General features: G+C 43.5%; 1 pseudogene; it reads left to right on the top strand.

Annotated features, from left to right (window-relative positions):
- The first annotated feature begins 19,533 nt into the window (after positions 1-19,533).
- On the top strand, positions 19,534-20,502 carry LOC141568957 (transcription factor Spi-C pseudogene; annotated as a pseudogene).
- Positions 20,503-24,247: the final 3,745 nt, after the last annotated feature.

Genomic DNA, 24,247 nt, shown 5'->3' with positions numbered 1-24,247 from the left:
GCTCGCAGGGCACTGCCACTCTCTCTGGGTACAGCCAGATTTCCTGGGCTCAGCCAGGGCTCTCTGGGCACAGCCAGACTTCCTGGGCTCAGCCAGGGCTCTCAGGGCACTGCCACTCTCTCTGGGCACAGCCAGACTTCCTGGGCTCAGCCAGGGCTCTCAGGGCACTGCCACTCTCTCTGGGTACAGCCAGACTTCCTGGGCTCAGCCAGGGCTCTCAGGGCACTGCCACTCTCTCTGGGCACAGCCAGACTTCCTGGGCTCAGCCAGGGCTCTCAGGGCACTGCCACTCTCTCTGGGCACAGCCAGACTTTCTGGGCTCAGCCAGGACTCTCAGGGCACTGCCACTCTCTCTGGGCCTCTCGGTACCGTGGTGGAACAACAGCGGCTCAAAGTCAAGGTGCTTACATATTCTCGATGGTGGCCGGTCAAGACACAAAAGCAAATATCCTCCAGTTCCACTACATGGTGGTATGTTCCCAAGCAAACAGTCAAGTGGTCCATTAAATTAGGGATGGAAGGCAATTCCCCATAGTCCGTAGTTATTTGCCAGGGCTGTCCTGGGGGTGAGGAACAACCTTGACCTCACCCTCATCTCCCACAGAGGACTCAGCAAGCCTTTCCTCCTGGGACAAGTCCTGCATCCGGGCTGCCTCAGTAAGCACTTCCCGGCCCACAGGGCCGCAACAAACTTTGCTTTCTCCAGCCTATTCTGGTTGGGGAACCGTCCACGTCTTCCCACCCCTCCACCGGGGTCCAGCTCTCCGGCAGCTACTCCTCCTGGTCTTTCTGAGACTGAGTGTTCATATGCACAAGCTGCTCCATCGCCCTTCAGAGAGCTTTGACTGGCACCATACCCTGCTTGCTGCGCCATTTGTCATGCGGGAGACCCTGCTCCCTGCGCCATTTATCGTGCAGGGTGTCATGCAGAGTGGCCTGCGGGAGATGCTGTCAACTACGCCTTGTGCCCTGAGAGCCCTGGGTGAGTCCAGGAAGTCTGGCTATGCCCAGAAGTACTGGTGGTGCCCTGAGAAACCCTGGCTGTGCCCAGGGAAACTAGTTGTACCCTTAGAAGCCCAGGCAGTCTGGCTGTGTCCAGAAGCACTGGTGGTGCCCTGAGAAACCCTGGCTGTGCCCAGAGAGCCTGGCTGTGTCCAGGATATTGCATTCACCTCCAGGTTCCTCGCACAGGGCCCCTCGCAGAAGACGCTTGTCACGTAGATTGTGAGGGCAAGAGCCTGTAGGTGTGGAGTGTGGGGGCAGAGCCCCAGAAAGTAGTTTCCAGGCTCTCGGCATCACATAGACAGGTGCTGGCTCAGGTCGTAAATGGCCATCAACTGTGACTGGATGGCCATCAGCTGTGGCTAGTTGGCCGTCAGCTGTAACCAGTGAGCCATTGGCCACTAATATAACTGCTGTGGCTACGCTAGCAGGAAATGGAGGCTAGCAAGAAGATGGCGGCTGAGCTAGCAAGAGCGGATTGCAGAGAGGCAGTTGCCGTCGGAGAGAATATAGTGATATGACTCCCCTACCTATCGCTCCGTAGGTGTTCCTTTTGGGCCTGGCCACATCCTGCGTTCTTATGTGGGGAGCGGGAGCAGAGATCCTGCCAGATGCCCCGCACAACACATGGCGTAGGCAGCAGAATCTCCCGCAGGCCACTCTGCATGACACCCCGCATGACAAATGGCGCAGCAAGCGGGGTATGGTGCCGGCCAAAGCTCTCTGAAGGGCGATGGAGCAGTTTGTGCATATGTACACCCAGTCTCAGAAAGACCAGGAGGAGTAGCTGCCGGAGAGCTGGACCCCGGTGGAGGGGTGGGAAGACGTGGACGGTTCCCCAACCAGCATAGGCCGGAGAAAGCAAAGTTCATTGCAGCCCTGGTGGCCGGGAAGTTCCTGCTCAGGCAGCCCGGATGCGGGACTTGTCCCAGGAGGAAAGGCTTGCTGAGTCCTCCGTGGGAGATGTGGGTGAGGTCAAGTTCGTCCCTCAACCCCAGGACAGCCCTGGCGAATGACAATGGACTATGGAGAATTGCCTTCCATCCCTAATTTAATGGACCGCTTGACTGTTTGCTTGGGAACATACCACCATATAGCGGAACTTGGGGATGTTTGCTTTTGTGTCTTGACAGGCCGCCATCAAGAATATGTAAGTGCCTTGACTGTGAGCCGCTGTTGTTCCACCAAGGTACCGAGAGACCCAGAGAGAGTGGCAGTGCCCTGAGAGCCCTGGCTGAGTCCAGGAAGTCTGGCTGTTCCCAGAGAGAGTGGCAGTGCCCTGAGAACCCTGGCTGAGTCCAGGAAGTCTGGCTGTGCCCAGAGAGAGAGTGGCAGTGCCCTGAGAAACTCTAGCTGTGTCTGGGAAAACTAGTGGTACCCAAAGAAGCCCAGGAAGTCTGGCTCTGCCCAGAAGCACTGGTGGTGCCCTTTGAAACCCTGGCCAGCACGGTACCCTGAGAGGCCCAGTGAGAGTGGCAGTGCCCTGAGAGCCCTGGCTGAGTCCAGGAAGTCTGGCTATGCCCAGAAGTACTCATGGTGCCCTGACAAACCCTGTCTGTGCCTGGGTAAGCTAATTATACCCTATGAAGCCAAGGAAGTCTGGCTGTGCCCAGAAGCACTGGTGGTGCCCTGAGAAATCCTGGCTGTGCCCAGATAGCCTGGCTATGTCCAGGATATTGCATTCACCTCCAGGTTCCTCGCACAGAGCCCCTCACAGAAGACGCTTGTCACGTAGATTGTGAGGGCAAGAGCCTGTAGGTGTGGAGTGTGGGGGCAGAGCCCCAGAAAGTAGTTTCAAGGCTCTCGGCATCACATAGACAGGTGCTGGCTCAGGTCGTAAATGGCCATCAACTGTGATTGGATGGCCATCCGCTGTGGCTAGTTGGCCGTCAGCTGTAACCAGTGAGCCATTGGCCACTAATATAACTGCTGTGGCTACGCTAGCAGGAAATGGAGGCTAGCAAGAAGATGGCGGCTGAGCTAGCAAGAGCGGATTGCAGAGAGGCGGTTGCCATCGGAGAGAATATAGTGATATGACTCCCCTACCTATCGCTCCGTAGGTGTTCCTTTTGGGCCTGGCCACATCCTGCGTTCTTATGTGGGGAGCAAGAGCAGAGATCCCGCCGGATGCCCCGCACGACAGTTTTACTCTTTGTTTTTCGTTCATGAATCAGGAGCAAAGTAATATTCAGAGACGGGGCTTTTTTAGGGCCAGGCCATTGGGGTTCATGCCCTGCCAAGTTTGCAATGGCCTATTTGTGCCGGGTGATCATGGAGACTTTTACTTTCTTTCTGAATCCCATGACCCCTGCAAACACTTTCCCTCTTAGGCAGCGTATTTTGACCTTGGTGACCACTGTAATTCCTGGCCACACTGACCCCGGGGAAGTGGTGGTTGTTACGTAGCCAGAGGCTGTGACACGTGCTGGTCTGTCCTGCTGGTGTTCGCTCAGGGTGCTTGGATGGCTACAGTTTTATTTTGAACTGCACTCCTGTTTCACAAGCTTCACAGTGTCTCTGCAGTCAGTGTGCCATCGGGCCCTAAGTAACAAGTGCAGCTGGGCGTGGACTCACTTATAAGGACAAGAGCATCTTGGTGGGATAATTATTTGCCGCTTTTAGAATCTGAATTTTCAAACAGGTGTGCTGGTCAGACATTTAGTGCAATAAATTCCATTTGTGGAGTTAACAATTAGAGTGTGTAAGTTAGCTTTAAACTGGGTGTACAGGTTGTTCACTTTTGGTGGTGTTTTGAAGCCAAATAACAAGCAAAGGGGGAAATCTATGGACAGGCCAACCCATGGATCCACATTGTTTATACACAGACTTTTAAGAGTCATTCCCCACTTTGTAGTTTCAAGTTGGCTCTGGATTTATTTAGATACACGCTGGTCTCGTTTGTAGACATCTGAAACCTACAGTTTGGCTTTGACCATAGAAGGGTAGTAGAATATTATTAACAACAAACAGAAAGATGGGCACTTTATTACAAAAATAAACCAAAAACAAAACATAGCACATTCTTGCTTTGAGGGAAGAAATCATTTCAGTGAAGCTGCAAGGGCCCGATGCCCCCAAAAGCAATTCACAAATCCTGCACCGGGAGCCTCATTCTCAAGGAATCAGCTCTTCTCTGGAGGACACATTAAAAGTGTGCTTCAACCTTGCTATAAGAATAGGTGCAATAGAATAATAACAGAATAAAGAAATTCAGGTTGATTTAGCTGGAGGAAGTGAAAGGTTTCCTCATGATAATGGTTGAAATTTGGAGGGTCAGACTCAATAGATGTGAGGGGGAATTGAACTCCATAGGTCAGGGGAGTGAGATGTGGGTGGTCTACCTGCTCTCACAGAGGGTTTCAGGAAAGGGGCGGTGCTCTCATTGTTACTAGATCAGAAAGGTGACTGGACCCCACCAGTTTAGAGGGAGGAAAGGCAGGATGCCAGCTGACTAGAGTGGTCCCTGAGAGGGTGTGTCTAAAAGCTGCAGAAAGACTCCCTAGGAAGACCAAGGAGGACCCTCCAATCAAATATTGGGACAGCAGTATGAATTGGTTACAGAATATCAGGGCAGGTTTGAGAGGGGAAGTTGAATCACATCAGTGTAAAAACTCAAAAACAAATTAGTGAGGGGCTGTTAAGGTGACCACGTATTGTATGCTGTACCCTGGGAAAACATGCCCAAGAAATCATGGTTAGGAGTCGTGGTAAGGCACAGAAAGGATGAGCTATATTGGAGGGAGGGTAGAAGGAAAGACCATATACTATCGACTGATTTTGTAATAGTCGTTGGTCTGATGGAAGGATCTCTTCTGGGAAGGATTATGTATCCCAGGAAAGTTGAATGTGGACAAGATTTGTTTAAACATCAGATGCCTTTGGCAGAAACCAAAGTTCCTGTTTTCACATATCTCACTATGGAAAACGGCATAAAACAAAATCTAGAGGAATATAAGTGTTAGGAAAACATCTAGGGCCAAAAAAGGGGAAAGAAAAAGTACTCAGAACCGGCAAAAAGCATAGCTCACTTGGTAAAGAAGGAAAGAACTCTGTGAGGTAGGGTAGTGAGCTAAGTCTTCCTGAAACTACTGGTAAACTAAAACAATAAAGGCATATAGCTTAAAGGACATAGCTGATAGAAGTGATACACAGAGCCAGTAACGTCCTACCTAAACCAGAGGAAAATACCTCTCTTGAGTAGTCATGACACAGACGGCCACTAGGGGCGCAGTTCATTTGAAGCAACTTGTTTCCGAACTTGCGGTGGTTCTCTCATTGAAACAATAATGGGGACAAAGTGGGCAGCAGAACGTTCCCTGGGAAGCAGCTTTCCCAGATCCAAGCAATTCCATAGTGAGTGGCAGCAACCACAGTTGCTCAGGATCAAAATCACTGGTCCATGGGAGAGAGTGGAATCACGAGGTGGAGCCCACAGGCCACGCAGCATCAGAAGGCCAGAAAGAGGACACTCAATGCGCTAGTCAGAACTGACAGACTGAAAATGCTGAATGGAAAGAACTTCTCAGGACCTGATACCTGGAACTACTTCCACTGAAAATTCTAAGGAAAAAAAGGCAGGACTACCTTAAGTGACAACCTTGGGAAAGAGATGAGTGAATCTTAGCCTCTACCACATCCTGGTTCCATATATATAGAAAATCCCATAGTGTCTAATTTAACCTCTTATGGAAGGTTTCTTCTAATTACTTTTTAGAAATTGGGATATAACATAACATACGCTGTTCAAAGGAGTGCAAATCTGTACTTTTAGTATATTGATTACGCTGTAACACCATCACCAGTATCTAATTCCAGAATATTTCCATCACATCAAAAGGCAACCCTGTACCTGTTAGTAGTCAGTCCCAATCCTCCCCTACCTGCCCTCCTGGGAACCACTAATCAAATTTTTGTGCCTATGTATTTGCCTCTTCCAGACATGTCACATACATGGAACCGTGCAGTGTGTGGCTTTTTAGACGGGCTGATTTCACTTAACATCGTGTTTTCAATTTTCATCCATATTGTAATGTGTAGCATTATAGATTCCTTAGTAAAGCTGAATGATATTCCATTGTGTGCATATACAGTATTTGTCTATCCATTTGTCAGTTGATGGGCGTGGATTGTTTCCATTTGGGGCTATTACGCAGAATGATGCTATGAGCATTGCTGTGTGATCCTAAATGGTTTTCAGGGTCGTGATCACAGACCCCAGACAAGCATCATGGGTTGACCAGTATACTAGCAAAGTTGAAACTAACTTTTTTTAGATACCTCTCCGTCTAGTACGGCCTTTGACTACACAAAGTACTGGGGTTGGGAAAATAATTGTGTTTGGGATAACCATACTAGGAGTTGGGGATTGTTTTTTTTTCTAAAATGTGTAAGTGTGGAAAACAATTGTCATGCAGTTGTTTTGAATCAAAACTTGTTTGAATCATAAAGCTCCTGAGCTGCTTAGCAGTGAACACACACAGTTGCAAGGCCCTGAACTGCACCCACTCCTGGCTGCAGCTGCCATAGGGATGCAGACATGGACAGTTCATCTGATTGAAACTGGCACGATGAGAAGTCCAGGAGAATGGAGTTAGGCTCTAAATGGAGATTTGGGACTTGAATTTCTTTGGATTCCTAATGCACAAGGACAGCAGGGCCTTTTACATTATCGCTCCAGTGGACTTTCACTGAAAGAGTCAGGATTTTAATGTTTTAAGATTTTAATCTTTTAATTATATCACTAGGAAGTAATGGGAGGGGTCATACTTAATTTTGGAGTATCACTATATGCTGACACGTGAGTCGGGGAATATTTTAATTTAATTTGGAATATTTAATTTTGATGTTGTTATTTAATATCATTGCAGAAACTCTGAGAGGGTATATTGGTCAATATGGCTGGTCAGAAGTTGGGGTAGGAAATAGCTTTAAATTCAGAATGGTTATTGAGATCATTCAATTAATATAATACTATTCTGTTCCATTTCAGAATCTAGAGCAAAATCTAATTCTTTCAATAGAAAGAAAGGTCCTAGAATGTCCTAGAAAGATCGATACCTTAGTACAGAAGTGCAGTTATTTTCTTGTGACAAACATTTTGTTCTTCATTATGGTAAATATATATACCATAGTTCTCTGCTAATGATGCCTCATCGGGTAATCTTTTGAGGACATCTAAAGAGACAGAGACACACATTTAGAGTGCATTTTTTAAAAGTGGCACAAGCTAAGGTATCTCTTATTCAAAGGGAAGGGCAAAAGCACAGGAGCTGGTGGTCATATTATCACTTATCGTCCATCAAGGAGATGAAAAGATGCTTTTGCTGTAGATTTTTTAAGCAGCTAGATTACACAAATATTAAACTGCGGGGGAAAAAAATTCCTCCATTTTTCTCCCTTAGCTGAATCATTGCTACTGCCATTGCCAGGTGTGTAAAAATGATGATTAGATTTTGGCCGTTTAGAGTTTCGTCCTTGGGCCAAAGTAGAGGCTAAACCTGGGACGTCTCCCACTGTAGGCCTTGAAGTCTTTATCTCCAACATGGGACACAGACGGGAACCCAGGATGTCCTTCCTGCCCCCTGCCTGCAGTAAGTGGGGATTTGCAGAATTCCCCCCATTTGCTGCTGCTGTGCATATGCTCCTCTGCAAAGTGAGTGAGTTTTCCATTCCTGGTGTAGTAACTTAATTTGGTACAAGGTTTGTGGTAGGAGATTGGACTTTTTCTGGTTTCACGTTGGTAGACATGTTCCTCACTCTTTCTGCTTTTCTTTTTTCTTTTTTTGGAGGGTAGTCTGATTCCTTTTATTAATATTCATACAAAACAGGGTCTTAAGCAGGTCACCATTCAAAAATTATATAATTAAGAATTAAACCAAACCAAACTAGAGGCTCCTAAAACCAGACAATAACATTTCAGATACAGAGAACCGGACAGAAATGAAATCTTCAGAGTTTCATCCAACAGACAAATAAATTTTCCATAACCTCACCTGAACCCCCCGCCCCCCCAAACCGCTATCTTCTCAAGGAAGAGCAGGAGGAAATAAGCCTTGCTTGCCTTCCTCTAATCGACAGGGGCTGGACAGTTCACTTTTCTGAGGAAACCCCCAATTCTGGTGCTTGCTTTGGAATGGAGTTCCTTCTGTCTCCTCAGGCCAAGCCCCGGTTATCACTGCCCTGGGGCATTGGGGGTGAGGGGACAACAGCATAAGCTAAAACCAGTGACAGCTAAAGGTCACCCTGTGTCACCCCGTCCTAGACCCACTGGAACTACAAGTGCTCCCCCTTCCCCACTAGAGAGGGAGCACATCTCATCTCCCTTCTCACCCTGGGGGAGAAGCTTCACCACGCAGCTTTTTCTACTTTTTCAATTCACAAACTCATTTTCAAGAGATTTCAAAAGAGGTTACAAGAATCTGTACTTACATGGCCATTTTATCCTGTAGTATCTAGTTTTACAAATATTTCAGCCGCTTCTTTAAAAAACTGTCTGGCATATTGGATTAGTTAATGAATGGCACCCTGTCAGGTACTGAGGAAGAAGAATGGCACACATATTAAATGTGAGCTCTAGATTTTTGAAGTAAGACAAAAATTATATGAAAATAATACTGTCTAAGCCATCCAATTCTGGCAGTTTGGGGAAGCTCACCTAATTTTCTTTTTTCTTTCTTTTTTTTAAAATTTGTTTTATTGGGTAATATTGGGGAACAGTGTGCTTCTCCAGGGTCCATCAGCTCCAAGTGATTGTCCTTCAATCTGGTTGTGGAGGGTGCAGCTCAGCTCCAAGTCCAGTGGCTGTTTCATTGCAAGGGGCGCAGCCCACCATCCCATGCGGGAATTGAACCAGCAATCTTGTTGTTGAGAGCTCACTCTCTAACCAACTGAGCCATCCAGCTGCCCCTCCAGAAGCTCAGCGGCAGCTCATTGTCTTCAATCTAGTCGTGGAGAGTGCAACTCACTGGCCCATGTGGGAATCGACCGGCAACTGTGTTGTTCAGAGCTTGCGCTCTAACCAGCTGAGCCATCTGGCCGCCACCACATAATTTTTTTTTTCTTTTTTCAAAAACGATCACATAAAATGATGCACAATCAGGGCACGGCATTCTACCTGGCATATGGTGAGTGGACAACAAATGTTGGCTTCTATGGTTATTATTCTTTTATTTTGCTCAGCCACATACAATCATTGCACAGTATTTTACCCTTATCTACTGTAATACGTTCTCACTCTCTCATTTTCTCTTCCTTCCCTGACTCTCTCCTTCTTCATCTTTTTCTCTCTGTCCTTGTTGTGGCCAACTCCACAACCATCCTCCAAGTCCTCTCCTACTTTTATTGCCATCCTTTCAATCAATAATTTCCTCAGGCAATTAGTGCCAATGGGTATGTTTATTTTTAATTCCTGTAGAGTAAGGAAGTGTTTCCTATTAAATGTAGATGTACATTATCAAGTTTAAATATAAATCATTAAATCACTATATCAATTTAGACTAAGAGGTCTGGTCTGACAGTATGAATGCATATCACCCAAATATCATCGCTTATGGGGAGATTCCTCTAATCTTCAAGAACTGATCTGCCTGTGGTGTAGCCGACTGAGTCTAGAACGTAGAGAAAGGACTGCTTCTGCTTTCTATGGCACCGTTTTGTAATCACAGCAAGGATGCATATGACTCAGCTCTGGCATTTTCCTTCAGTCTCTATAGAATGTGGGCCATTTGGGTGACATCTTGGCTCCTATTGATCTTATTTCTTTGATCAATCCAGAAATTTCCGGTAAGAGGCGTTTGACACCTCCTCCTACAGCACAGTTTTCTGGAAGTGAACCTGCACTTACGTGGACTCAAAAATCAAGTGACATACTGTTTCTGGGGCTCTGGACCATCTCTCAAAGACATTTGCTGTTAATGCCTAAAAAGATGTCTTACAGCTTTTTTCCCATGAAAGTATTCCCTTAGCACCGGAAATTAAGATCTGCCTCTGATTCGAAAATCAAATTATAACCACAGGAACATTTTTTTCAGGAAATTGGAATTTCCTGGCTGGAAGGAGTCTGATGTCAAGGAAGTATCTGCACATGAACAGTATCTAAGGGAGGAACAAGGAGGCTTTGTGTGGTTGTTGTAGAACATGAGGATTGCAGTTATTCAAACTGGGCCATATGTATATATGTGTGTGTATGTATATCAGCCATTGCTGATTTGGCAGTGATTCTTTCATATGCTATATATATATATGAGAGAGAGCGAGAGAGAGAAACTTTTTATTTTTACTTCTCCATAAGCACAAGATTGCCTCAATTTCCCATTTTAAAAAGTTTGTCACATTGCTGTTTTTGAGTTTTTGCATTTATTTTTTTCCTGATTCCAAGCTGTTGGACAAGGTTTGGCTATAAGCTTCCCTCAAATATGCAGTCACGCTACAAAACTAGGGCCACTGCATTAAATAAGAACCCATCAGTGGAGTAGATTTGTGATTTGCATTGCTCATACAAAGGCTCAATGTGGGGGAATGACTCATATGAATACAGTGGATACTGCACTACTGTTGCTCACAAATGTTTAATTACAGACCAAGTTTCAAACGCAGTGCAACATATTGGGAATTTGATTAGCCCTTTCTCATGCAGACTCATCGGATTCCTGTCTTTCTTTCTTTTCTTTTCTTTTTTCTTTTTCTTTTTGGAAGTGGAAAGAGCAACATGACTCCATTATTCACAAACCAGGCAGTAAAAAACACTAAAAACTAAGAATTCATTGGCATGCTTCAGATCTGGCTGTACATGTTTGGCAACAGATGTTGAATGCGTTTCTGAGATCTGACGGCCAAGAATAAGAATGAGAGCATTTTGCATCCAATTGCTCTCCTGCTGGTTTTTCTAGTTATCCTACAAATGGAATTTAGATTTCTCCAATTGGCTACAAAATAGCATTTGGCTAAACATTCATGATCACATTTTCTGTGGTGTTGGTGTTAAAGCAATTCAAATTGTGAAATCCTTTTCTGTCAGTTTTATAGCTCTGAGACTGACCCCAGCCTAGTGAGTTTGGGACAATGCCTGAAAATGACGAGGTGGCATCAGATTAAGCATGTTGGTTATAATTTTTTCCTGCATTAGTTTGCAAGTGTTAAAACGTGTGCCTCAAAGGACTTAAGGCAAAGGTAGAATGCATGTCTCATTCAGCTGAATAATCCACAGGTGGCCTGGCTTCCAGGGCTGCTGGATTCTGGCCCCTCACCTGATGGACTCCTCCCACTACAGCAAGTCTCTACTTCAGTCCTTCCCAGCTTAGACAGGTCTTTTCCTCAAAGGCCAATCCCTCCACTTGTGTTTTGGATCCCATCTTCCTGTTCTTTCTCTAGGTCTTTACAGTATTAACAACTTGGTCTCTATTTTGTAACTTCAGTCTCTACTTCTCACTGAATCCTCACTTTAGCTTTTAAGTATGTTCAAGATTCTCCCATTAAAAGTAAGTGTGCTTGGCGCTCTCATACTGCCCCGGCTACCCTACTATATCCCTCCCCTCCACCTCCAAACTCCTTCAAAACGTATTAGGACTCACAGCATCCACTGCCTCACCTCCCACTTACTGCCTAACCCATTTCCATCTAGCTTCCGCCTATTGTCAACACCTTTCACTGAAGTCACAAGTTACGTCCCTGCAGTAAAATCCAGTGCACACTGTCCAGGCCTCATTCTTCTTGAGGTCTTAGTATCATTCAGGGCAGCGGGTCACTGGCTTCCTTTTGAACCATTCTCTCTTCCCTTGCCTTCTATGACCCAGCCCTCACCTTGTTTCCTCACTTCCTCTCTGGCTGCGTCTCAGTCCCATCTGCAGATGTGTATCCCGCTTCCCAGCCCCTGTATTTACACCTTCCAGCCACTGAGTTTACCCTTTGCGCTGGTTTATCTCACCTATGCCCAAAGTTTAAATTATCACCTATGTGAAGTTGATTCCTAAATAGATGTCTCCGTTTTAGTCCTCTGAGTCCTTCCTGATCTATAGATCCAGTTGGTTTCTTGACATGTGCACTTGGCTGTCTCAGAGATTCCTTCAGCTCAGTAGTTCTTAAACTCGTTCCTCAACCGCCAAACCCAGGCCTATTTCTAGGGACACCACCATTCATCAGGCTCTGCTACCTTACCTCTCACTCAATCCATCACGGAATTCTGGCAATTTCTTACGTCCCGACTCTCTTCTGAATTCTTCGCTTCCCTCAGTTTCCACCCTAGTCTAAGATAGCAATGTCTCTCATGTGGTATATTGCATTAGCCTGAAAAGTGGCTTTGCTGCCTCCAGTGTGGTCTCTACTGGGCAGAATAACCCTTTCAAATGCAAATCTGATCGTGCCATCCCCTAGATAAGACACTTTGGAAATTGCCCTCTACACATAGGAGAAAGACTAAAATTCGAACTGTGAGTGACCCGGGCCTGCGTGATCTGGCTTCCACCTGAGATGCTGGCTTTCCCCAGCACCACCTCCCGCACCTTTCTTTCTATGCTCCCACCTCTTTGGCCTTTTTCAGGCTGAGCCACTCTCTCTTGTCACAGAACCTTCTCCCATGCTATTCTTTCTGTCTGGATCATGCTCCTACCCCTCTACTACTTACCCAGTTGGCTGCTGTCTTCCTACAATAAAAGCTTAAGCTTCACGTCCTCATGGCACCTGTTCTGACTTCTCTTGCTTCTCTCTTTCTTGGCACTGATCATGGTTATAATTTTTCATTTGCTTGTTATGATTGGTGAATGTCTGGCTTTCCTGGTAGACTCAAGTTCCACAAGGTCATGAGTTATGTGTGTTTTTATTAATCTTTATGCCTCTAGTCCCAAGCAGAAAAACACAATAGTAACTGAAGAGATATGTGTAAGAGGAAAGCTTGCTTACATGGCCCTATGATATTTTTCTATCTACAAGGAAACTGTGTGTAATTGCTATTAGATTTGGGATGTCTTGAGAGTCTGGTGAAGTGGCCAGCAGAAAGCTTCATGGCACACATGAGAGGGCATGTAACAGGCTATTGTGTGTGTTCTTTTAGAGGAGGTTGTGCATAAAGAAACTAATTTCCCAGAAGAAATAGATTGTTGCCTTCACTTTATTTCCTCTATAAACAAAGAGTAGCAATGTATGGAAAAAGTTAATTCAGGAGAATTTCAGGTAAGGTCCATAATATGCCGAGAACAGAGAGTATTATAGGATAGTCAAGATTATCTAAGATTGGCTTTGGAGAAATGCAGTGGGTCGTGTTCCCTACACATTGGGAAGCATAGAGAACCAAGTTTCAAGAAATGTTACCAGAAGAAAAAACCTTGTGTTCCTGAGAGTTGGTCCCACCCTTGCTCCTGATGCGGAGCATTTGTTGTGTTCTACTGTCTAGCCCTAACCCATGGGACTTGAGAGAGGTCACACTAGCCATGTCCCAGGAAGAAATTCCATGTGATCCATGCCAGTCCTTGTGATCCAGGTTTTCATGTCAGTTACTGAATCAGACGTGGGCATTTTCACCCAGATAAATGCCAGAGTCTTCTGAGTCCCTTGTTTGTTTTTTAAATTAAAATGTATTGGGATGCCAATGGTTAGTAAAATTACATAGGTTTCAAGTACAATTCTGTACTACAATAGACTCGTATCACATTGTGAGTTCACCACCCCGAGTTGGTTCTCCTTCCATTACCATATATTTGATCCTGTTTACCCTCATCTACCACCTCTCTCCCTCCTTACCCTCTGGTAACCATTGAACTATTTGCGTCTATGAGTTTTTTGTTTCTTTGTTTGTCTTGTTCATTTGTTGCTTTAGTTTTATATCCCACATATCAGTGAAATCAAATGCTTCTCGACTTTTTCTCTGTAATTTATTTTGCTTAGCATAATAATCTCAAGATCCCTCCATGTTGTCACAAATGGCACTATTTCATCTTTTCTCATGGCCCAATAGTATTCCATTGTGTATATATACCACCTCTTCTTTATCCAATCATCTATCGAAGGACACTTTGGTTGTTTCCATGTATTGGCCACCGTAAATAAAGCAGCAATGAACACCAGAGCACTTATACCACTCTTTGTAGAGGCACATGGGATAACAGTCCTTCTCCTCCCCCTCCATACTGTTGTATGTGACTGATCTGGAAAGTGCTACACCAGCTTGTGACAATGAGGAGAACTGGCCTGCAAAAGAGTGACACGCTGGGATGGCTGAGAGGGAAGACAGAGAGCACTGGGGTGGCAGGCTAGCCTTCCTCACTGAGGGGGCGGGTGGGCACGCACAATCTGCTGGACACACATATACAAGTTCATGTTTGTTGGTGTGCACAAGGGAACTTTGTAAAACATTATGTGCTTCAGTTTCCTTCTACTTTTTATTTATATATAAATAAATAATCTCCATCGTGGTATACAGTCTTCTTGCAGCACTGTATTTCAGGAATAAGAGTGACGGTCAATCACTTTCATCAATTTCATTTACAGGTGAAAGAAACGCAGTGGCATAGAAATCACTGAACAATCCCTCAGCCTGTCTAATGGTCTTCTGGGTCTAGAAAAAGGGAATTACTGTTTATCCCATGAGAGTCATTTCAGGATGACGACACCTGTCACACCTGGCTCATTTTGCTTGTCCAATATTCTGGTTCAGAAGGCATTGACTGTATTTTCCTTGGACATTTTCTAGTCTGCTACCCTCAAATGAGGCTTTACCTGTTTTCCTAAACAATTTTACCACCAAAGCACCTATATGATTTGTTTGGCAATCTTGAATCTTGGCCTATGATGTCCAAGCAAGGAAACCCGTCTCTTAATCATATATTAGATTTCCCCGAGTGATTAGCTGTTCTCCTCTGCCTCTGAACTTCAGAACTCCCAGAGATACCAGTAAATCCTTCCCCTGGAAGGCCAGGTTCTATCTAACTTGGTCACACCTGGAGACAAGGAATATGATGGAAGGAAATCACATTTATTGAGCACATACATGTAGCAGGTACTGAATTAGGCCCTTAATTTCTGTTACTTCATTTAATTCTCATAACTTTGTGAAGTATGAATTTTCCACAGTTTATAGAAGGGGAAAGTAATGTACGATTTCATGATTTGCCCAAGGCCACACAGGTAGAAAATGGTGGACGCAGACTATGAGTACAAACCTCTATAACATCAAAGTTCATACACTTTTACCTAGAGCAGGGCAAGAAATTAATTCCTCTGAATGAGGACCGGATATATCGGCCGTGCTGATGAGGCAAGGGTGACTTAAGTGAGATCAGTGCAGGTGTGAAAGAAACTCCGCGGGGAGGAGCAAAACATTCCTTTCGGAAGCAAGAAACAATACTGGAAAGGTAGGACTGGAAACTTCCACAGCAGTGATGTCTGATAGAACTGTTCGTGATGATGGAAACGTCCTATGTCGGCCCTGTCCAGTATGGCAGGCTCTCACCACATTAGCTATGGAGCACGTACAGTGTGCTGGGGGTGGGGTTTATGGTGAGATTTTTGTCTCAGCCCTTCCTAACCGCTTGGATGCGTTCTCCCTCTTGTTTACCGGATGAGCAGGGGTCACTGTACCAGTTGTTAGTTTTTTGTTGTTGTTTTTCTCAGAGTAAATTGTTCCATATATAGCTGTAGATTCGGTGTGTATGTCGGGGAGATGAGTTCAGGATCTTCCTATGCGGCCATCTTAAACCAGAACCCAGTTCAGCAATTTCGAAACGTCATTGCCCTGCTTTCTGGCCTCCATAGTGTCTGATGAGCAATATGCTGTGCATCTCATTGCAGATACTTTGTACCGACTTAATTTTTGTTTATTTGTTTCTTGCTTTCCAGATTGTTTGTCCTTGGCTTTGAAGAGTTTGGTGATGTATCTTGGTATGAACCTCTTTGATTTATAATTTTTGGAGTTCATTAAGCTTATGGAATATGTAGATCTGCATCTTTTATCAAAATCGGAAAGTTTTCAGCTATTGTTTCTTTAAAGATTCTTTATGCTTTTTTTTTTCCTGTTTTTTACTTTTATTAGCATTTATTTGAGGCTGAATTTATTCCCGGGCCATAAGTTTTAGTTTCTTCACTTTCTTCTCAGAGATCTTTTCCTTCTGTGCAACCTCCTCTTCTGGTTTAGGAACAATAAAAATCTGCTCTTTCTCAGTTAGGATTATCTCTCTGTTGCAGGGAGAGCTCCTGTAAGGGTTAATACACCCATGAGCTCTGTAAGTTCTGGGCTGCATCTTGGGAGCCCTGTTCACCTGGATGTGTTCAATGACCAGAGAGTCTACATCTAAACCCTTAAGTTCAGCATTACTCTCTGCATTTTTAAGCATGTGCAATAAAAATTCTGCTCTTGTTTTTGGGTTGGACTATGTGTCCAACCCTATTGTTTGGCCTGGGCACACCTACTAATTCCACCACTATAACAATGGAACAGCACGCATTGCTTTTGTAATGTGACATCCTTTAGATACTTGGTGGCTTTTCAGATATGCATACTCTTGATGACCTGGACAGTTTCACGAGTGTTCTTAAAATGAACAGGTAGATTCGAACCTCTTGATTTACATGATTTTGTGGGGTTCTCTGAGTCAAGCGAATAGCGAACCATTTTCAGAGGTCACTTCAGGCTGTTTACGGGAAGAACTCTTTATGTTTTTGTTTTTGTTTTTCTGCCTTCTCTTCTTCTGGGATTCCCACTGTATGTTGGTTTGGTTGAACTCTTGGGCTCTGTTCATTTTCTTCATCCTTTTGCCTTTTTGCTCTTCCAACTGAACAATTTCAGTAGGTCTATTTTCCAGGTTGCAGATTCTTTATTCTGTTTATACAATTCTGCTGTTGAAATCCTGTAGTGAGCTTTTCATTTTAATTATTATACTTCTCATCACTAGGATTTGTATTTGGCTCTTTTTAATAATTTGTGTCTCTTTATTGATATTTTCTATTTGTTCACACATTATTCTTATGACTTCCTTTAACTATTTCAACATATTTGAGATATATGATTGAAAGTCTTTGTCTAGTAATTCCAATCAGTGTGCTTCCTCAGAGACAATGACAGTTAGCTTTAATTTTTGTGTGAATGGGCCAAATTTTTTTCCACGCTTTGTAATTTTTCATTGAAAACTAGACATCCTGAATATTATCATGTAGTCTTTTCAATCAAGGTTTCCTCCCTCCTTAGGGTTTCTGTTGCTTGTAGGTTGTAGCTGCTTGTTCAATGAACTTTATCAACTATATTACATGTCTGTGTTCTTTATCATTTGTGATCTCTTAAGTCTCTGTACCTCTAGCTATTGTTCAGCTAGTGTTTTGACCTAAATTTTCTTGAACATTAGAAACAAAAAAGAAAAAGAAAAAGAAGAGAAAGAGAGAGAGAGAGAGAGAGAGAGAGAGAGAGATTTAAAAATATTTTAAAAATCCTAACCTTTTCCTGGCTTTGCAAATTCAACCTAGGCTGGGGCACTCCTCAGTGCTTAGCCAGGCCATTTACAAGCCCTCCTTAGCCTTTACGTCCTGCTACACTGAGCCCAGAGTCAGCCAACGGTGAAAACTTAGTTTTCTTGTGTCTTTCCTGAGCAGGCATCCTGCCTTGAGGATGTGTGTGTCTAAATTTCCAGCATCCAGGAGTGCCTTTGAATACCTCAATTTTACAAAGATACTCCCTCTCTAGCTCTTCACCCATGGCTTTCACTGGTCTATTGTGTGCCTCAATCTATAATGTTTTGTCCTTACTGGCTGTGGGTTGTCAGTTTGCCTTACATTGCTTTTGCAGACTGCCTGCCTCTTCACCATGAGTGAGTTCTGAAGTAGTCAAAAGGGGGCAGTGCTTTGTGTCAGTCTTCTAGCTTTCAGACAGGTTAGAACATACAAATAACTCTTTGTGAACAAGGTCTGTTCTGCACCCTCTGAAACACAGCCCAGGGTCCCACATCAGGAATACCGGCCCCCTTCTGGAAGACCACCACCAGCACTGTCCTTCCCAGGCAGTGGGTTGGAACAAAGGCAAATGAAAATGTCACAAAACATTCTATCATTTTTAAGTTGCTTTTTTTCTCTCCCAGATTTAGTGTTCACTTTGTTGATACAAAGCTTGGCTTGTTTTCTAGAGTTCTGTCAGGGTTGATTTTGACACTTTTATGTAATTTTTTAAAGTTGCTGTGGTGAAGCAGGCTCTACGATTAGCGTCTTCTCTATTCTGCCCTGATGGCAACCCAGATACATTTTGCAGTGTGCTGTGAGTTACATCCAGGGCCCCAAACCAACAAATTCCACAACCAAAGTAAATTGCTTTGTTACGATAAATCTGGATTATAATGAAGACTTTCTTAAACTCCAGCATCAGTTTATAAAAGTTTATGATTAAAAAGTACCTAAGATAAATTTTGAAATCTGAAAGATTAATGAAGACAACAGTTATACATGACATGTTTATTCTCATTCCATCTTTCAAATTTCTGTACTTTGTGATGTAAATTTTTCAGAGAATGGAGAGACTAAAGTATATTATTGGCTATTGTGACATAACTTGACTAGTTGAGGTGTTGACTTTCTCTAAATGACCTATATTTTAATGTTCAATAGACAATGGGAGAAAAGATTTGAAGGTGGAACACCATAGGAATTCAGTGAATAGACTTGCAGATATTCCAGTTACCAAGAAGGCAATCGTTTAAGCAGTTTATCAGAATGACTGAGGAGAGTCTAAAAACCTTAGATTTCCTGGAACCCAGCGGTCTAGATTCTGATTTAATAGGTTTGTAGTGAAGCTGCAGAATCTTGTGTCTAAAAATTTACTGATATAATTCCAGTGCTCAAGCTGATTTGGACATCACTGGCAGCAAAATGGCCAATTTCCTGAATTTTCAATTCACATAGTATGGAAGGCCTCAATTAGAATCATTACACTTAGAAAACCATCTATATGCTTGGTGTGGAATTCCCATCTCCCTTGAAAAGGGTCATTAGCAAGGAGTAGTTTACTGTATATTTGAGAGGCACAGATTTTTCCAGATTTTATCATCAATTGACCTATTTAGTATAAGCTTTGTCATTTCCAAAATGTCAGACAATTTTAAAATAGTTTAGAAGCTCAATCTACCATTACATGCCATAGAATGAAGTTCAATTTGGAGCATAACCTTTTAAAAAAGACCACTGTTGCTCAAATGCATCTCTGCAATACAAGAAATATGGAACCCTAGGATGTATTTGCATTAGGCTCTGTCTGAGGTGAATGCATGTAGGCAAAGAATAACCATCACATATGAGTGTGTGTGAGACAGACAGGATGGGGACATCTTAGGGGTGGTCGAGGAGATACTGTCCAGAAAAGAGTTTAAATTCTCGGGATAACAGAGAAGTAGCAGTGAGAAATGTCCATGACAGCACTCACATGAGGATGAGTTTTATATTCAAGCCCAGAGGAGGCATGTATTAGACCTTCATGGCCGCATGTGTGACTTAAGAATTTTCCTGTTTCCACCTGGTACTTGTGGATGCTAGATCGGACTCTGATGAACAGAATTGTCAATTTATTAATGAAACATTGCTTGTGTTGAACAAGACAAGCTGGGTCAAGCATTTGAAGATGCTTTTGAGGTACTGAGGCAACATTCAGCTGGAGATCTTCAGTACTCCCCAGATTACAAAAACTACCCGACTTTCATCAACCACTGTTCTCATGTCAGAGGAAATCCCAACTGCTATGGTGTGTTGCCTGCAGAGGAACCTGTGTGTAACTGGAGAACAGTAATTAACAATGCTGCAGACCTGTATTTTGAAGGGAATATTCACCAATCTCTGCAGAACATCCCTGAAAACCAACTGGTACCACCTGCTGTTCTCCAGCAAAAGGGAGGAAAAGGCAGGAAGAAGCGCCGACTGTTCGAATACCTTCAGGAATCCCTGTGTAATCCCGAGATGGCAGCTTGTATTCAGTGGGTAGATAAAACCAAAGGCATCTTTCAGTTTGTATCAAAAAACAAAGAAAAACTTGCCCAACTTTGGGGAAAAAGAAAAGGCAACCGGAAGACTATGACTTACCAGAAAATGGCCAGAGCACTGAGAAATTATGGAAGAACGGGGGAATCACCAAAACCCGGAGAAAACTAACTTACCAATTCAGTGAGGCCATTCTCCAAAGACTCTCTCCATCTTATTTATTGGAAAAAGAGATCTTCTACTCACAGTATGTTCAGCCTGATCAAGGATATCTAAGTTTAAGTAACTGGAATGCAAATTGCAATTATACATATGCCAAATACCATGAGCTAAGTCAACCTGACTGTAAATATACCCTTACATTTCATGGTTTCCTGGCATCAGAAATCCCGACACATTTTGGGATTTTTCTCTTCAAGTAAATGTTGAACAGAAAAACAATTAACTTCATTGTTGCCATCTTTTATTAAATAGCATATAATCTATGCTAACGTTGTAAGAAGTTCTGCCAATGAACAATGTTAAAATGATCAAGTCCCATTTGAAAGTACAGACTGAATGTCCTTGTTCTTACTACTGTCTATGCAATACTTCTTCTAGGTTAACAATGCCAGTAGAGATGATTTAATTTATATATTCACTTAAACATTATTTTCCCGTCATACCACACACAAAAAAAATCACTAACATATATCTGATGGTTATGCAAACAGAAACTGATTGCATACAATAGTGTTCATTTCATGCTAAAATACATTTAATGGCTTTAAAAATCTTGGCTATCCTGAACCTATATTCTCTCTGCATTTCAGACCTCGTGGTCTGTCACCTTGTGGTGCTAAAGAAACAATTATCTAAGGAAAGCGCCACTTACTTTAATGATAAAACTCCAAACAAAACTTATACCTCCCACCAATTATTTCCTTGCATTTCTCTCTTCCCTAGAGTAGATTCAAAAGCCAGCCTGTTCTTGCTCTTCTGCCACTCAGCCACAGGGAGGTGCTCTTGCCCTGTTATCTTTCTGGCCCAACCTTGGAACATGATTTCCCGCCCTTGAACTAGGTCCAGCTGAGACCAAACTGGAATAGATGAAGAAAGAAAAAGAAAAAAAGAAAAAAAAAAAAGAAAAGGTTTTTGATAAATGATAAACTAGGAAATAATAAATCCAGAGAGAAACTAGGAGTTAGGCAGTCTGGCTTGAAAGCTATGGTTTACTCTCCATGTTCCATAAGGAGCTCAGGGAAGACATTTGTTTTTCTTCCTGCTTGGCAGGTTCGTGCATGTGCCATCTGGATTACCATGAAGCAGGAGAGCTTAGCTTCCTAGACTACGTGGGCCATTCTCATCCAGGCCCACAGCTCCCTGGCGCCTGCCCTATCTAATTTTTAGCATTCCCACTCTCCTTTGTTCCACTGCCCTCCTGGTGCCCTTCCTTCCCCAGAGACTCTTAAGAAAGAACATGTGTGGGATATAAACAAAAAGCAACAGGAACAAGCAAAACAAATTCACTGATACAGAAAACAGAATGGCAGTTACAGAGGGGAATGGGGAGAGGACAAAAGGGTAAACGGGGTCAAATATGTGGTAACAGAAGGAAAATAGGCTTCAGGAGGTGAGCACACAATTGAGGAACAGATGAATTATGATGTACACTTAAAATTTACAGAATGTTATTAATCAATGTTATCCCAATAAATTTAATAAATATTTTTTAAAAAACAAAACAAACAAACAAAAACGAATTTTCCTGTTCCCTATCCTTTTCTTTTTTTTTTTTTTACTAAGTTTATTGGGGTGACAATTGTTAGTAAAATTACGTAGATTTCAGGTGTACAATTCTGTATTACATCATCTATAAATCCCACTGTGTGTTCATCACCCAGAGTCAGTTCTCCTTCCATCACCATATATTCGATCCCCCTTACCCTCATCTCCCACCCCCCTTACCCTCTGGCAACCACCAAACCATTGTCTGTGTCTATGAGTTTCTGTTTCTCATTTGTTTGTCTTGTTCTTTTGTTGCTTTTGGTTTATATACCACATATCAGTGAAATCACATGGTTCTCCTATCCTTTTCTCATTGGGCATATTCCCACCCAGGAAACAGCTTGACCGGATGGAAAGGAGAAGAATCTATGGTTGGAAAGTCCTGGCAAAAAAAAAAAAGTTTATCCTACTAATTACACAACAGAGTGTTTTCATTCCGCCCACCCCCATACTTTTTTGTTTTGTTTTCTAAGAGATGTTGTTTCCTCTCCAGAATAAGGAATTTATGAGGCAATTTATTAGTGGTACCCACAGTGGCCACATCCCTATACCTATTGGGGCTACGTTTCTCCTCCTTAACACTAGGCCAGAAACCAGTATTCACAAGGAACGGGGTTGGCTCCCTGCTTGGCTTGGGCTGAGCTTGTGCTCTGACAACCAGAATATCTCTGGGCCCTGCCCCAATGCTGGTCTCATCTTAATTTAGGGCTCTGGATCTCAGGCTTATAAAACCTGTGACTTAGGGCCAGTTGTGTGGCTTGGATCTGGCCCCTGCTCCCATACTAATCTTTCTTCTAGCTCTGCTCCCTTCTTTCCTTTGAGGACCCCAGTGTCTCTGACCCCTGTTCTGACTGACGACTGCTAAGAAACCCTCTGGGGTCGCCAAAGAGCTCCTTGCCCGGACTCCATTTCTGTTACAGACTTGCTTCTGGTTCTAGCCTTGCTTCTGGTTTTAGGCTCCCTTCAAGCTAGGACCAGACTGGGCTTGGGATCTGCCTCTTACACCACCTTAGAGGGACCAAGGCTCATGTCCTGGAAAGAGAGGCAATGTTCTCAAACAACAAAGTGTCAACTGATTGTCATTGGTGCTAATTCAACGCCAAGAGGATTTACAATTTGTGGTGTGGGGAAAGAGGGAAGTTTATTCAATGTAAACAGCTCCATTGTGATACAGCAGAGCTATGGTGAAGCTCAATAGTGTTACAGCTCAATTAAGAGACAGCACGGCTGTGCGTCTACATGGCTTTGAGATGGTCCTGGGGCAAGGCCCCTCTCTGGCTTGATAGTTCTGCTCTGCTACAGTCTGGTCTGGCCCACTCCACCTGCTCTCCTCCACTCAGCTCTGGTCTGCCCTGCTTTGGTGAGATGTCTTCGGCATTTCAGCTCCAACCAGGTCAACTCAGCCTTCGATAACAAGGGAGAGTGTGCTCTCTGATGGGGTTGGAGGGTGTGACTTGTACAGAGAGAAGTCCCCACCCCTGGTCCCTGATTGGTCTTCATGCCCATGAGAATGTCAAATCTCAATTTGATTGGTCCAAAAATCACAGTCTTAATTGGTCAGAATGGAGCCACTCTGTTTGGTCGGTATAAATGCTAATGGGGTTATAGCTGTGCAGTTCCAGCTCTTATTGAAAGAAGGAACAGCTCAATCCTTTTGGTTGAAATGCAATTCCAGGATCTCCTTCGTATAGGTTAGCTCAGATGGTAGGAACGCAGTGCAGGCAGAATGTTCAGTTCAGTGTGGGAGGCACGCAGCTTAGAGCAGGCTTCTCCCTGAAGGGCAGTTTGCCTGAGAGGCCCCTGTTTAGCAATGGCTGCTAGGCTCTGTTGTCATAATTGAGCTCAGGTAGCCATCAGGAGCCCTTCTTGGTGGGTATCTTCTCAAGATCACCAAAAGTAGCTGCTGGATGTATTGCCCATCTCCACCCTACCCAACAGTTTCCAGGAGAATTTCCAAGGAAGTCAGTTTGAGCTCTGACTACTTGCATGCAGATGCCGGAGCTTTGTTGGGCAGCACATTATTTGCCCTGTAGCCTGACCACCCCCATCTGCGTCTGTGTCCTGTCCTCTCAGGAGTCCAGTTAATACAAGGAACATTTTCAAGGCAAATAATATGTGTGCCTGTCTTACACGATCCACATTATTGGAAGACTTTAGCTTGTTCCAGGCAAACACATACAAATCACACAGATATACATGTGCTGTGATTGACATCTTTTTCCTTCGTGGGACTCATCCGGTGGCATGTTTCTCAGGGAAGGCTTTAATGAACCTGCTTTCACGTCATTTATTTTTTCTAACTACAATTATTTTTCCTAACTACTCATGTAATATATACATGTATGTTAGAAATAATTATATACAATGAAAATTGAAAATAAAAAATGCAAAACAGATCCCTAAACCATTTTCTATCCCATTCCTCTATTTGAAGAACAAGGTAAAAAGTGGGTGTTTGTCCTCACAACTCCTTCTATGCATTTATAGGAATATCAAAATATATGTAAATATATATTTTCATAAATATTATTGAACCATTTGTATATGCAAA

This window comes from Rhinolophus sinicus, linkage group LG15 (assembly GCF_036562045.2).
Source record: "Rhinolophus sinicus isolate RSC01 linkage group LG15, ASM3656204v1, whole genome shotgun sequence".
NCBI lineage: Eukaryota > Metazoa > Chordata > Mammalia > Chiroptera > Rhinolophidae > Rhinolophus > Rhinolophus sinicus.
Note: the sequence above shows the minus strand (reverse complement) of the source record. Positions and strands in the feature narration are given on the sequence as shown.